We start from the raw sequence: 13,346 nt of genomic DNA on the forward strand, positions 1-13,346 counted from the left end.
TAACTCATTATTGTCTATTTGTTTTCCTGAAAAACTATCTTGTAGATAACAATATGTGAAACAATAACCATTGATAATTTCCTACCACTTTGTCTGTAATTTGGTAAGCCCCCGCCCATTATTATGTTATCCTTCTTTTACTCTTTATTTTTTTTGGGGGGGGGGGTTGTTTTTTTTTTTTTTTTTTTTTTTTTTTTTTCTCCGGTACCGGGAACCGAACTCACAACCTTGTGCTTGCCAGGCAGGCGCTTTTGCTGCTGAGCTAAATCCCCAGCCCCTCTTTTACTCTTTAAAATAAAAAAAAAAAAAAAAAAGAAACCCAGGGGACAGAGAAGTCAGGGTGATGCCTGACTGCAGAGCCTTGCACACTGCAAGTGTAGAACCTGTCATGTGGTCAACCATGTGCTGGGTCAAGAAGACCCCAGAGAAGCACAAACCACTGGAATCAAAAACTGGAGAACACGTGGATTTCAGAAAAATTGGAGAAACTCTGAACTATTTCCAGCTGAGTAGCAGTAAAAATATGTCAGAACTTGGGAGGCACAGTTGAAGCAGCACTTGAAGGAAATTTACACATTTAAATACTTAGAGAAAGGTCTAAAGTCTCTAGATGTCCTCTTTGGGAAACTAGGAAGAGTAACAAAGTAAGCCCAAAGCAACTAAAAGGCTGGAAGCAGAGATATAAGTGAATGTCAACAAAATAGAAAACAGATTAATAATAGAAACCAGTAAATCCAAAAGCTTGCTCTTTGACAAGATCAACAAATTGAGTAAGAGAAAAAAACATGATGACAAGAGAAACCACGATAAATTACTGTGTGCACTCAGTGATCACCAGCATCAGTGTGCTTGCTAGCTTCCCATCACTGTGGGGAAATGCCTGAGCAAATAAAAGGAAAAAGTGATGTTTGGTTCATGGTCACAGGTTTCATTGCATGGTCACGTGGCTCCATTGTTTCGGGGCCCATGGCAAGGCAAGCATCGTGATGAGGGGTGTCCGCTGCTGCCGAACTGCTTACCTCAGGGCGGCTGGAGTTGCTGCTCAAGTGTGCTGGGGGTGCACCAAGGAAACTGTTCCTGCCCAGGCCGGACTGTACTCTGGCTCTGCCATCTGCTCCATACAGTCACTGGTTTTGCAGTCTCAGAGCACAAGCCTGAGGTCACTGGAGGGGCAGGGCCTGCCAACTGTGCCTACCTGACCCCACTGCCACTGCCCAACTGAGCTCCATGGTCTGTCACTCACCTGGAAAAGCATCTCCTCTGTCCATGACCCTCCAGCCTTCAAGGTACTTTGGACACATAGGCTACCAGGAGCCCAAGGGCACTTCAAGCAGTATCACAAGGTTGACACAGAAAGCATGAATGCCAGAGCAGTCACCATGTTTTCTTGGGGATGCACTGGGGAGGGAAGGGTGGGTGTCCCTGCTGCTTCCTGCATTCCTGCCCCTGGTTCTTCCCACTTCTGTCCCATGGCACCCTTCTGGCCCCCACTTTTGGAGTCCTTGGAAGCTTGGCCCCTCTGCTCAGATACCTCTGCCTGGTACCCTCGACATCCTCGGCATTGGGATCAACCTTAGTGACCTCCATGCCTCCCCATGAGGACAGTGGTACCATGGAGGTGCTCAGAGAGCACTGACTGCATCAGTATCAGTGGAGGAGGTGAGTAGAGAGACCGAGGCACTGAGAGGTTTAAAATTACTTTCCCCAGAGCAGGGACAGCTGACCCAGAACCCAAGATGCCCTCTGCACACAGGCTTGTGGACATGGCCACATCCAGCACCTAGTTTCCCAAGTCACAGGGTCAGCCTCCTACAGGCCTTCAGCCTCCTCTGCCTGTGTCTCAAGGCTACTTGGAAAAGACCTGAGACGGGAGGAATGGGCTGAGGAGCTCCACCTAGTGTCTACAGAGATGTCTCATAGTTGAGGGCTCTGCAAGAGCCACACAAGGACAAGCACCTAAGTTCCACCAGCTACCTATGTGCCCTGAGCTGAGCTGGCCTCCAGGGCTCCCAAGGGGCTAGGCTGTGTGGGGAGAATGGGGAGCCTGGCCTCTCGAAGCAAGGACCAGCCTGTGCACCCCTTTAGGAAAACTGCTCATCTCAGCTCATAATGGTAGAGCCCCACACCCTCCCCCAGCTTCCCACAACAGCCGCAGAACTCCTGCTGCACCTCCACCTCCTGTCCTAGGCCCTGCCTTCCAAAGGTGCTCCCTTCTGCCTGGCCCACTGCTCAGTGGTCTGGGAAGGATGACCCTGCAAGGAGTGTCCAGTGGTTTGGGGCAGGATTGATCCAGCTTTGGCTTCTGATGAGGCACACGACACTTACTGGTGGCCTTTACAAGTGTTGTCTGTAACTCATACATTTTGGGGCCCCCTTGTGCGAATTTCCTGTTTCCCACCTCTGCGGAATTCCAATACCCACAGCATCCCTACAGTCCTCTGCAGTCCATATTGGCACCACTGAGAACAGGTGTCATTCCAGAAGGCTCCAGGAGAGGGGGATAGAAGCCAAAAAATGGCACCTGCCACCCTAACAGGGCCAGGCTCTGGCCAGGTTAGTGACAGCAGATGACAAGGGCTCCAGAGAAAGTGTGTTGCTGAGCTCAGACAACTGGGATTCGAGGCTTCCTGGGCAGCAGGGCTTCCTCTGAAAAACAGCCCACTTCCCACAGGCACCAAGTATACATAGTGTTCATCTTTGCTGGAATGAGAACCCTGTTTCCTTCTACAGAACTACCAAGGTGCAGGCTGCTGGTGCCGGGGGGGAAGAGCTCAGCAGGTGGCACCCTGGAGTCATAGGCCAGGTACCTACAGTGCAGCTGTACCAAGCTCAGCCCAGCCAGAGGTCCTGTGTGTATCTGGGCCAGGGCCCTCAGAGACACGGCAGAGGCAGAGGACTGAGGTCTTTACATCCATTTTGATGGATCTTGAACACACTCAGTACTGATGACAGAATTTGTCAAAATACCCAGAAGGAAATTTAGAAATCGTTCAGTTATGTTGGTTTTTTGGAGGGTGCTATTTTTTTTCCCTTTAGAAACAGGGTCTCACTCATGTAGTGCGGGCTGGCCTTGGACTCACTATATATCCTAGGCTCACCAAGTGCCAGGATTACAGGCATATGCACTGGGTTTGGCTTCCTCTAGCATTTTGATTGTTCAGGAGCCTCCTACTGCCCCACTCTGGACCTGACCACAACTCTACTCACTGCTTGCTCAGGCCACACAGGCTCTGGGCAGGGGAGGTTGTCCTAGGGTGACACTGTCACTGTGCCCTGCACACACAGACTTGTCCATGTGTAAGGGAACCAAATCTGAAAACCATCCAGAAAACCAAATTCTGCAACAGGCATCCTGTGTACCTCTAAACCCAGGCCTCTGTGTAGTGTGCACAGATTCCCACACAAGAGCAGAGCAGCTTGGAGGCTTCTTCTCTTGGCTGTTCAAGAGACCAAGTGGATTTTTATGTGACTTTTATGTCGGTATTTAAAATGTTGGCTCTCAGTGGGTTTGTGTCTTGGGAAACCCTGGAGTAACATACAAAGGGCCCAGCCAACCACTGCGACCTCAGACACCTTCTTGCCCTGAGCACTGCTTAGCTGTGGCTCAGTTTCTCCCAGAGAGAACGTCTTTTTTGGAGACACAGGAAGAAAGACACAGGAACAAAGGGAAGCCTGTCCTTACCAGCACAAACATGGACTCTTGTCCCCAGGGTACAGACCCAGTGAATCTCACTGATTTCATTCCAGAGGAGGCACTGTCAGGTACACCAGGGTTACCTCACCCGGCTCTGCAGTCACCTATGGTCCTTCAGAGCCATCCAACTAGATGAGGCTCTCACAGAATGGGAACTCAGGCTCCGTTGGGAGTCCCCCAGGACTGGACATCCTCTCTAGCCTGGAAGTGGGAGGGAAAGTGACATACTTGTCCCTGCCTCTCCCCTCCACAGCTGCTCAGCTCGGGCCTCTTCATGTAGGTCAGGTTCTGCACAGAAGATTAACTGAGGCCATAAGAAGGATGTGGACCATTTCTTTTCAATTATGCATCTGACTCTGCTGCCCCTTGGAGGTGCCTTTAATTGTATTTCTGTCTTTGTCTCTCAAGAGTTCATTTGTAGTCTCCCAAAGTTGTGAATTTATCATTACGATGCCTGTAGGTACTTGGGAGATGTCTTAGTTACTTTTCCTTTGTTGCTGGGAAAACATACCTGATGCCCAAAATTAAGGAAGGGAAGGTTTATTTAGCTCACAGTTTGTGGAGGTTTCAGTCCATACTTGGCTGGCTCCAAGGCAGAGTGGCACATGGCACAGGGGCAACCATTCAAAGCGGCAGAAACAGCAAAAGCAACAAGAATAAAATGGGAAGTGAGCCTCTTTTCTTACCTTATATTGTAAGCAGGCTATCTGCCCTCACCATCTCTGTGTCTTTCTCTTCCACCAGCTCAGGATGTTTACAAAGTGAGGGCCTTGGCCTTGGGTACGACACCTGTAGGTACTTGGGAGCAGCACCACTAGTTGCTCCAACTGCAGTGATGGTTGATGATGTTCGTGTCACATGTACAGCGTGGTTTCCAGAATGCACACCATGACACAGCCATGGAGCATCTGCCAGATCCACCACACTCTAATCAGATGCCCCACTCACAGACAGCTGTAAAGCTGTTGTGCATCCATCTCTGGCATCACCCCACCATGGGTGACTCCAAGACAAATGCTCCAGCAGACCCTGGGGGCCATGTGAGGGGCTGTGGATGCCATGTATGATGTGCCTGTGACCAATTTTCCTGCCGTACCCCCAACTGCTTGCTGTCATGAGCCAACTGTATCATCAGGTGAGGGCTCCCAATGGGGTGGCCAGGAAGGGTCCTCCAGGAGAAGTGAGCCTTCTGTGACTGCAAACAGAGTCCAGAACAGGAGGGAAACACTGTGCGTGCTGCCTTACCGGCGGGGGGGTGGAGGAGGGGGCTCTGGCATCTCCAAATCTGTCCTCTGCCACAGGGAGCCTCCTTGGTGAGGCTGGGGATTCTTGCTTTGCCCATTTTGGCTCTCTCCCTTGCCTGGGGATGGGGCTTTTTCCTTGACCTCCTTGGGTCCCAGGCCTCAATATTCGACACAGTGAGAAGGAACACAGAGGCAGTGGGACGACAGCAGATGGAGCTGTGTGAGAAGCAGCACCTCTGGGCTTCCACTGTCTTTTCCTAGGGCTCCCAGCTGTTAAGGACTTTAAGGCCAAGGTGCCAAAACAACCCTGTGGGGATGGATGAAATGTCAGAGACAAACTGGAGAAGGAAGGCAGAGCACGCCAGGGAGAAGAGCAGAGCACAGTTAACAATGGAACCCCGGGTAGGAAACAGAGGCTGCATACTGAGGGAAATTCATAAAGCTCTGAAAGGCAGACTTAACAGGAGGGTGCTGTGGGGAGCTGACAAGAACTGAGAGATGTAGGAAGAGGAGGTGTTATGGGATTTGAAGGCATAAGGGACCTCCTTGTGGGGGTGGTCAGAGGAAACTCAGGCATGGCGAGGATTAAGAACCCTTCCCCAGGAGGTGCTCTTGCTACTACCAAATCCCTAGGGCCACTCCCATCCTCATCACTGCCACTGTTCCTGGGAATCAGATGGGCCTCCCTCAAGGACCTAACAACTACTCCCCACTCTTCTGAACCCTCCCTAGACCTCCCTATCACAGGTGACCCACAGGCTCCAGGACACCCCCATCTTCAGGTGTACCAGGGCACATTCCCTCAGCCCTGAGAACCGCGGTCTCCTCGGCCAAGCTGTCAGCCCACAGCTCCAGACACTGAAACAGGCCCTCAAGAATATGGGGCCCACACCATGAGGGAGCTGGTAATGCACTCAAACTGCCGTCCTGAGGGCTCATGGCTACCATCAGCCACCAGATACAAATGGTGCCCTTCATGGGACCCGTGGCCCTATTGGCAACCATGTTCTCTATGCTGGATGTCACTGAGCTCCATACCCTAGTACTCTGGAGGAGTTTCCAGGACCTGCTCCTGACCTACCACATGTGGAAAGACCTATTCTGGGGCCCTGGGGCCCCTGTGAGCGTGCATTGTAGGGACCACCAGGTAATTCCCTAAGAAGTGACCAAGCACTGCTGTTGGGGCTCTGGCCGCTGACAGTCCATGTGAGAGAGATGGCAGCCAACAGAGAGAGACTAGGGATGGGTAGCAAGACCAACACACAGGAACACAGGAAGCAGCCACAGCAGAGCCCCTCACGTCAGCTTGTTGACCAGCCAGGTCACTGCTGGACTGTCCCGTCACCTCAGCACAACGGTGGAGGAACCTTATCCACCAGGCCCAGTAGCTCTGTGTTTTTTAACCTGTCTGGCCACAGGCCTTGTCTTTTCTGCAGTAACAGGGCTTACCCTGAGCACCTTTGTGCCCACTGCCTGTGGGCAAGTTTCTGCCTGGGGCAAGTTCAGGGACCCTGTAGTCACAACAGGGGGCATTGTGAGAATCTACCCCTGCGCCTACTCAGAGAACTCCAGCTAAGAATCAAGCACAAGCCACACTGACACTAAAAAGCTGGACGCAGGATTCAGACACTTGTACTCCCCGCGTCACAGCACCACCATTCAGAGAAGCCAAACAAAAACAACACACTGACCGCCAATGGCCAAATGGACAGCTGGGGAAAATGGCAAGCACCTGCCATCCGTTCACCCATCCCAGCTCCGGGGAAGAGTGAGGTTGGAGAAAAGCTTCAGGACAGGGGTTGAGGGCCAGCCAGGGTAACCTAGCAAGACCAGTTTCAGAAAAGAGAGGAAAAGAAAGGAGGGGAGAGGAAGGGAAGTGGGGGGAAGGGAAGAGAGGAGAGGAAACAAAGGAGAAATAAATAAAATGCAACATGGGAAACTCTTGAGGACAGCATGCTGAGTGAAATAAGCAAGGCACAAACAGTCAAATGCTACACAGTTCACTTGTGTGAGGTCCTGAGGAAGTGCAGCCCATAAGGACAGGACTAACGTGGTGGGTGTCAGAGCCAGGGAGGGGAGGAGAGAGCAGCTGGTGTTAACGCAGACAGAGCTCCTGTCTGGGAAGACAGAGCACTCGACGTGAGGGTGTGATGGGAGCTGAGCATGGTGCGGACGCTCAGTACCACTGCATGCTTAAAACTGGGCTGAAATGGTGAGTTTGTGTTATACGTATTTCATCATAATTTTAAAAAAGAAACCCCATTTTAAATGATCTGAATGTAGCAGACTTTCCTTGGGCTGCATGGGCCAAAAGCGCCCTGGGCTGTGGTCTGACGTGCACGTGACCGTGAGGAGGCTATGCTCACCTGCACTATGACACAAGGCCACTTCCCCATGTCTAAGGAGAACCGAAGGCCACCAGGCTTGTAAAAAGCCCTGTCTTCCTGGACATCAAACGGTCCCAACACAACACCTTGATGGGTTAAGTGTAAATGAATCAGAAGCACATGGATTAAATTTCCCTGGAAATACACTCCGGTTTAAAAATTAATGGAAAAAGTGCCTAGCAAAACTTGTTTAGAGCTTTATTGAACCAAAACACTTTAAAAAATAGTTTGGGAAGCTGGGCAAAGCCAGGCTGCAGGCTTCTGTGCATCAGGGTAGGAGAGCTGGACCCTGGGCCTGCAAACTCTGCAGGCAGGACTGAGTCCTTGGTACCAGCAAAGCAGCCTGAAAGAGCCTCATCACCCAAGGCAGGCGCAAAATGGCTTGCTTTAGACTGGTACTTAGTCAAGATATTTGGGTAAACCGTGTGGTTTAAGGAAAGTCACAGTGCAGCCGCCAGAACATGGATTATGACGGTTATGACTAGTTTGGGGGAAGAAAACAGCTATGAGTTTACAGAGACAAATCCAGAATTTTGTAGAGGGTGTTAGCGTGTCCCCTGAAGGGCCCAGCCTTCCCGAGTGGTGGACAGGGCTGCTCAGACATTGTCCCTAGGTCCCACAGACTTGAGCAGGGAGAGGCAGGTTCCAGAGAGCACTGGCCTCCTGTGGTGGGCTTTGCATACTCCTCTTAAGACAAGCTAGGCACAGATGAGGCCTGAGCTGACCTGCACCAGGTAGAACTGGGTGAGGAAGTGGGGTGCTCACCTAGGACTGAGCTACTCTGCACATGGGGTCAGGGTAGGGACAGAGTCCGGGTGAACACAGACTGTTCTTGTTCAGCATGTCAGCAAGGCTGGGGGGAACACAGTCCACCAGGAGGGTTTGCCTGGTCTTCTCTTCCTTTCTCTTTCTTCCTGGTTAGAGGAAGTTTACTTTACACTGCCTGCAAAGTTGCTCTCTCCCCGTTCCTGTGCAGGGATGAGCACCTGGCTGGCCATGGTTAGTGGCTCTTGTGGTGCTTAGGCAGCCTTCGGCCATGTGAGGCAAAAATCCCCAATCAATCAGGCCCGGGAAAAGGGAAATAGTGTTCTCACCTGGTGAAATCTTGGGGTGGAATTTCCCACTGTGGGCATCAGAACTGTGCCTGTGCCTCCTTCCAGAGGGGCAACATAAGAGCCTAATGCTTCTGGGGGTAGGAGTTCCTCACTACAGAAGCCCAGGAAGTCACTAAACAAAGAGTCAAGCAAATAACAACAACAAGGCCCACATGGGGCATGGGTGGGAGGCCCCAGAGTTGCTGCCAGGTATCATCTAAAATGGCTGATTTCCAAAATAAAGGCTATGAGACACACAAAGAACATACAAGCATGACCTAAAGGTTAAAAATAAAGCAGATAACAGAAATTGCCAGAATGAACAGAGGTTGCAGGTAAGAGGAGACTTCAAACTATCCACCACAAACTTGCTCACAGAGCTGACATGAGATTTGATCAATAAAGTCAAGGAAGGCATGATGACAATATCACGTGTACTGGAGATTGTAATGAAGAGTCAGAAAAAGAACCAACTGGAAGCTCTGAAATCAAAAGATGCAACAATGGAAGTGAATAACTTACCGGACAGGCTTAGCATCAAATTTGAGCAGGCTGAAGAAAGAATTAGCAAACCTGGAGTTACGTCCACAAAGATTATGCAAATCAAGAAGAGAAATAAAAACTGAGAATTTGTTTAACAGTTTTTTTTGTTGTTTTTTTTTTCCAGTACTGGGAATTGAACACACGACCTCGCGCTTGCCAGGCAAGCGCTGTGCTGCTGAGCTAAATCCCCAGCAAAACTGAGAATTTGATGCTAGCAGACCTGCTTTGTCAGAAACATAAAAGGTTCTTCAGGCTAAAGCAAGAAAACTTAGGCAGTAATTTGAATCCACGCGAAGACAGAGTGCCAGTAAAGGCAATTATGTAATTTTATAAGATGGTATAAATGCATATTTTCCCTTTTCTCATAACTCATTTAGAAAGTAATTGTACAAAATAATATGTATTTAACGTAGTCCCAGGCCTGTGACTTACAGAAATGTAATATGTGTGTAATGTATTTGCCAATAACGACACAAAGGCAAGGGATGGAAGCAAAGCTGCCTTAAACTAAGGAAATGAATGCAGATGGCAAAGTAATAATTATTACAATGTACCATTACTATTTATCATATTGAGGAGCAAAGCACCATAAAAAAGTGGAATAAAGGAGTAGAACTACATGGAAGTAATGTTCCTATGTATGACTGAAATTGAGCTAATGCAAATCTGAAACTGATTGTGAAGATAAATGTACATGCTAAACACAAGAGCAATCACCAAAGAAATGACCAAAAATATAAAAATAAGGGAAAAAGCTACATTAGAAAATGTTTATCTAATGAAAGAAAAAGCAATAAAGGCAGAAGAGAGAAAAAAGAGATGTGAAAAATAAAAAAAAATGGGAAACTGAGGTAGGAGTCTCACAAATTGAGCCCACCCTGGGCAACTCAGTGAGACCTTGTCTCAAAATTTTAAAAAGGCTGGGCAGTGCCTGCCTGGCAAGCCCGAGGTCCTGAGTTCGATTCCGGGTACCAAAAGCAAAACAAAAAAGGATGGGGATGTAGCTCAGTGTGAAGGGTCAGGGTTTAAAATTCAATCCCACTACACAACACACACACACACATAAAATGACACATGCAAATCCAACTATATGAATAATAACATTAAATGTGAGTGGATTTCCCAATCTAACCAAAGGGCAGAAATTGTCAGACTGGATTTAAAAAACATGATAAAGCTCTATGCTGTCTAGAGGAGACACTCTAGATTCAAAAGTATATAGCACGAAAGGATGGAAGCGGCATAACTCCAGAGGCGTGTCATGCTCACATGGACAAGATGACTCAGAACAGAAGCACTGCTAAAGATTGTGGTGGTTTGGGTGCTGAGTGTCTCCCAGAGGCATGGTCCTGGGGGTGCTGTGGGAGTGGTGGGGGCTGGAGAGGTGGGACCTGGTCCTTGAAGATGTGCCCTAGAAGAGAACCTTGGACCTCAGCTCCTGCCTCCTGCTCTCTTTCACTGCCTGGCCACGAAGTGAAGCCACTTCACTTCATCATGTGCTTCTGCCTCAGCACAGGTCCAAAGCATTGTGGCCCCTGAGTCCTGGACTGGAACCTCCAAATCAGAGTCAGAATAACCCTCATCTCTCCACATTAATTATCTCACCTAGATCATTACAGTGACAGGAAGAGGGTAGACACAGTTCAAGAGGGATGCTTCCTAACAATGAAAGAGCCAACCCAGGAAGAGGGTACACAGATTATAAACACAGGTACACCTCACAGAGTTCCCAAATAAGTAAAGCAAAAGCTGGCAGAACAAAAGAAGTTTCACAGCCAAATGTAACCTTACTGCCAGTGACTGAACAACTAGACAGAACAAAAGGGTGGAAGACTCTATAAACCACCCAGTCCTCTTAGCAGAAACCCATGGAACACCCACTGAGCAGCCGCAGAATGCAGAATGTTCTTGCAAGTGCCTGCGGCATATTTTCAGGTATAGACTATAGGCTGGGCGGCAAAGCAAAATCGGGCTGTCTGGGACCATGGGCTTCTCTGAACCACCATAGCAGGCAGGCAAGCAAGTAGGTAGGAAGGGGAAGCAGAGACTGGTTAAAGCAGTCAGGACCCTGGGCAAAAGCAGGGGTAATACATGGGAAGAGAGCTGGGGTATGCCTGGTAAACTCTTGGGGACAGACTACAAGGAGGTGCGACGAGGTAACTCTGAACTCTCAGGAGTGGGTCAGAGTGACCAGGAATGGCTTGGAGGAGGAGCTTCCTGTGTGGCCATTCCAGGTACGGGATGCAGAGGATGAAGAACATCAGGTGCCAGGCTGAACACTTTAGCCTTGATCCTGATGCGCTGGGCACATGCCCAGGGGAAGGTAGTGGATCCATTGTAATCGAGTTCTTCAACCTTGTGTTAGCTTTCCATTGCCAAGATAAAACACTTGAGATAAATCAAGTTAAAATTATGCAAATTTATTTGGTTCATTGCTTCAGAAGGTTTACTCCATGGTCAGTGGGCTCCACTGCCTTTGGGCCAGTAGCAAGGCAGAATATCACGGTGGGAAGTGCATGATGCAGCAACCCTGTTCATTCCATGGTGACTGGGAAGCAAAGCAAAGGGAAGGAGCCCAGCCCAGCACCCCCCCAGGGCACACTCCCGAGAACAGCCTTCCTGCCACTGGGCCTACCTCCCAGAGTTTCCATCACCTCCCAGAGCGCTCCAGACTGGCAACCATGCCTTTGACACACAGTGGATTCAAGATCTGAACCATAACAGACTGGCCGGCAGTGCATGAGATGGGCAGTGGGGCTGCGGGCAGGCAGATGGACTAAACGAGCCTCTGTGCCATTCAGAGAAGAGGAGGGAACTCAAGAGGTATATCACAAGTAAAAATCCAGGGCAGGATTGCTGAGCCCCAAGTTTACAGTTTTCCAAGTAAACCCCAAAGTGAAAGGAAGGTCTGCAAGTATTGACACAGGTGTATGTGGAAGGAAGCTCCCTCCAGGATCCAACCACGGTGAGACTTGTTCTCAACACAAATTCACACAAATATAGCAAGAATAAAGCAACAACAACAACAACAACAACAACACACACACACACAGAGTAAATGACCTGTTCCAGTTCTAGTTTGTTGATTTCACCCTATTGCTTCAGGCCAGCCTGCTAGCATCCCCAAGGCTGTGGGCCTCTTCCCTGTTGGTTAAGCTCGCTGTTGGGAGGAGAGAAGGGGGCTCCCAGTTGCCGTTTCAGGAACCGAGGCGGAGGTGTGATGGTAGCTGAAAGGGGAGCATTAAGGTGACCTCCACTGTGGCTTAGACTGTAGGTGCAGCAGAGCGTGCGTAGGACACACATAACCACAGATATCTGATGTGATTGTGCGGTTCGGTGGAGGGGCCCACCTGACCCCAATGTGCCTGACCTCAGAGCAGCCCAGGGGAGGCACAGGTGGGGTGGAGGGTTCCAAAGGGGCTCAGGGCAGGAGGGTGAGCCTCAGGCCCGGGCCCTTCCAGCCGGTCCCTCAGGAGCTGCGGCTGGCTGGAGACGCCCATCCCAAGGACGGTTGTGTCTCCATGGCAGTGCCGTGTTCACGCCAGCTTCGTGCAGTCTCTAGAAAACGCGGAAGAACACCCAAGTGCGCTACTGGTAAAGGGATTTGGCACCCAAGGGCGCTTTTAAAATGCTAAGCTTCTAAAGGGTATTTGCCCCAATAACTCACAGAAACAACAGTAATCTAAAAATAGTCTTGTTTTCTGTCCTAAGCTCCTTTTAACTTTGTTAGTCATCACCAATTCTTAAAATAAAATCCGTGTAACCTCTCTCCTAGTAGCAGCTATAAACAAACCTCGAGAGGAGACCGAGGAAGAGGAAAAGAGGCGCAGGGACGCGGCTGGGAGCCGGCGGAGCAAGGCTGGTGGCTGCGGGGCCCGGCGCACAGCCCAGCTGGCCGCCTCCGAGCGCCACCGCCGCGGAACTCCCTGCGCCTGGCGCGTGGCCACCGTGGTCCCGGCAACGGCATTAAACAGAGGGAAACAGGCCCGGGATTCCGTCACCGCGGGGGATAAGGAGGGTATTGAGACAGACAGGAAAGAGCTCTTCTGGACCCGGTGAAAAGTTATTTATTGCAGCGGGGTAAGGAGGGGAGGAGCAGTCAGAGAAGGGGAGGAGCCAAAGGAGAAGGAGGAGGGACAGGGGAGCAAGGAAGAGGACAAAAGGGGGGAAGAGGAGGAAAGGGGAAAGAGGAGGAAGTGGGAAGAGAAAGAAAGGGGGAAGAGGAGGAAGGGGAAGAGGAGGAAGGGGAAGAGGAGGAAGGGGGAAGAGGAGGAAAGGGTGTAAAAGGATGAAGGGGGAAGAGGAGGAAGGGGAAGAGGAGGTGGGTAAGAGGAGGAAGGGGGAAGAGGAGGAAGGGGAAGAGGAGAAAGGGGGAAGAGGAGGA

At 50.2% G+C, this 13,346-nt stretch overlaps 1 long non-coding RNA gene across 2 annotated transcripts in view; it reads right to left on the reverse strand.

Annotated features, from left to right (window-relative positions):
- The window catches only part of LOC106147972, a 56,074-nt gene extending 43,064 nt beyond the window's left edge, over window positions 1-13,010 (reverse strand). For both annotated transcript variants that reach the window (XR_001233037.1, XR_001233038.1), the window contains exon 1: window positions 12,756-13,010. This is a non-coding gene — a long non-coding RNA (uncharacterized LOC106147972). The remainder of the gene's footprint in view (window positions 1-12,755) is intronic.
- Window positions 13,011-13,346: the final 336 nt, after the last annotated feature.

This window comes from Chinchilla lanigera, unplaced genomic scaffold (assembly GCF_000276665.1).
Source record: "Chinchilla lanigera isolate Chin_1 unplaced genomic scaffold, ChiLan1.0 scaffold00001, whole genome shotgun sequence".
Lineage (NCBI taxonomy): Eukaryota > Metazoa > Chordata > Mammalia > Rodentia > Chinchillidae > Chinchilla > Chinchilla lanigera.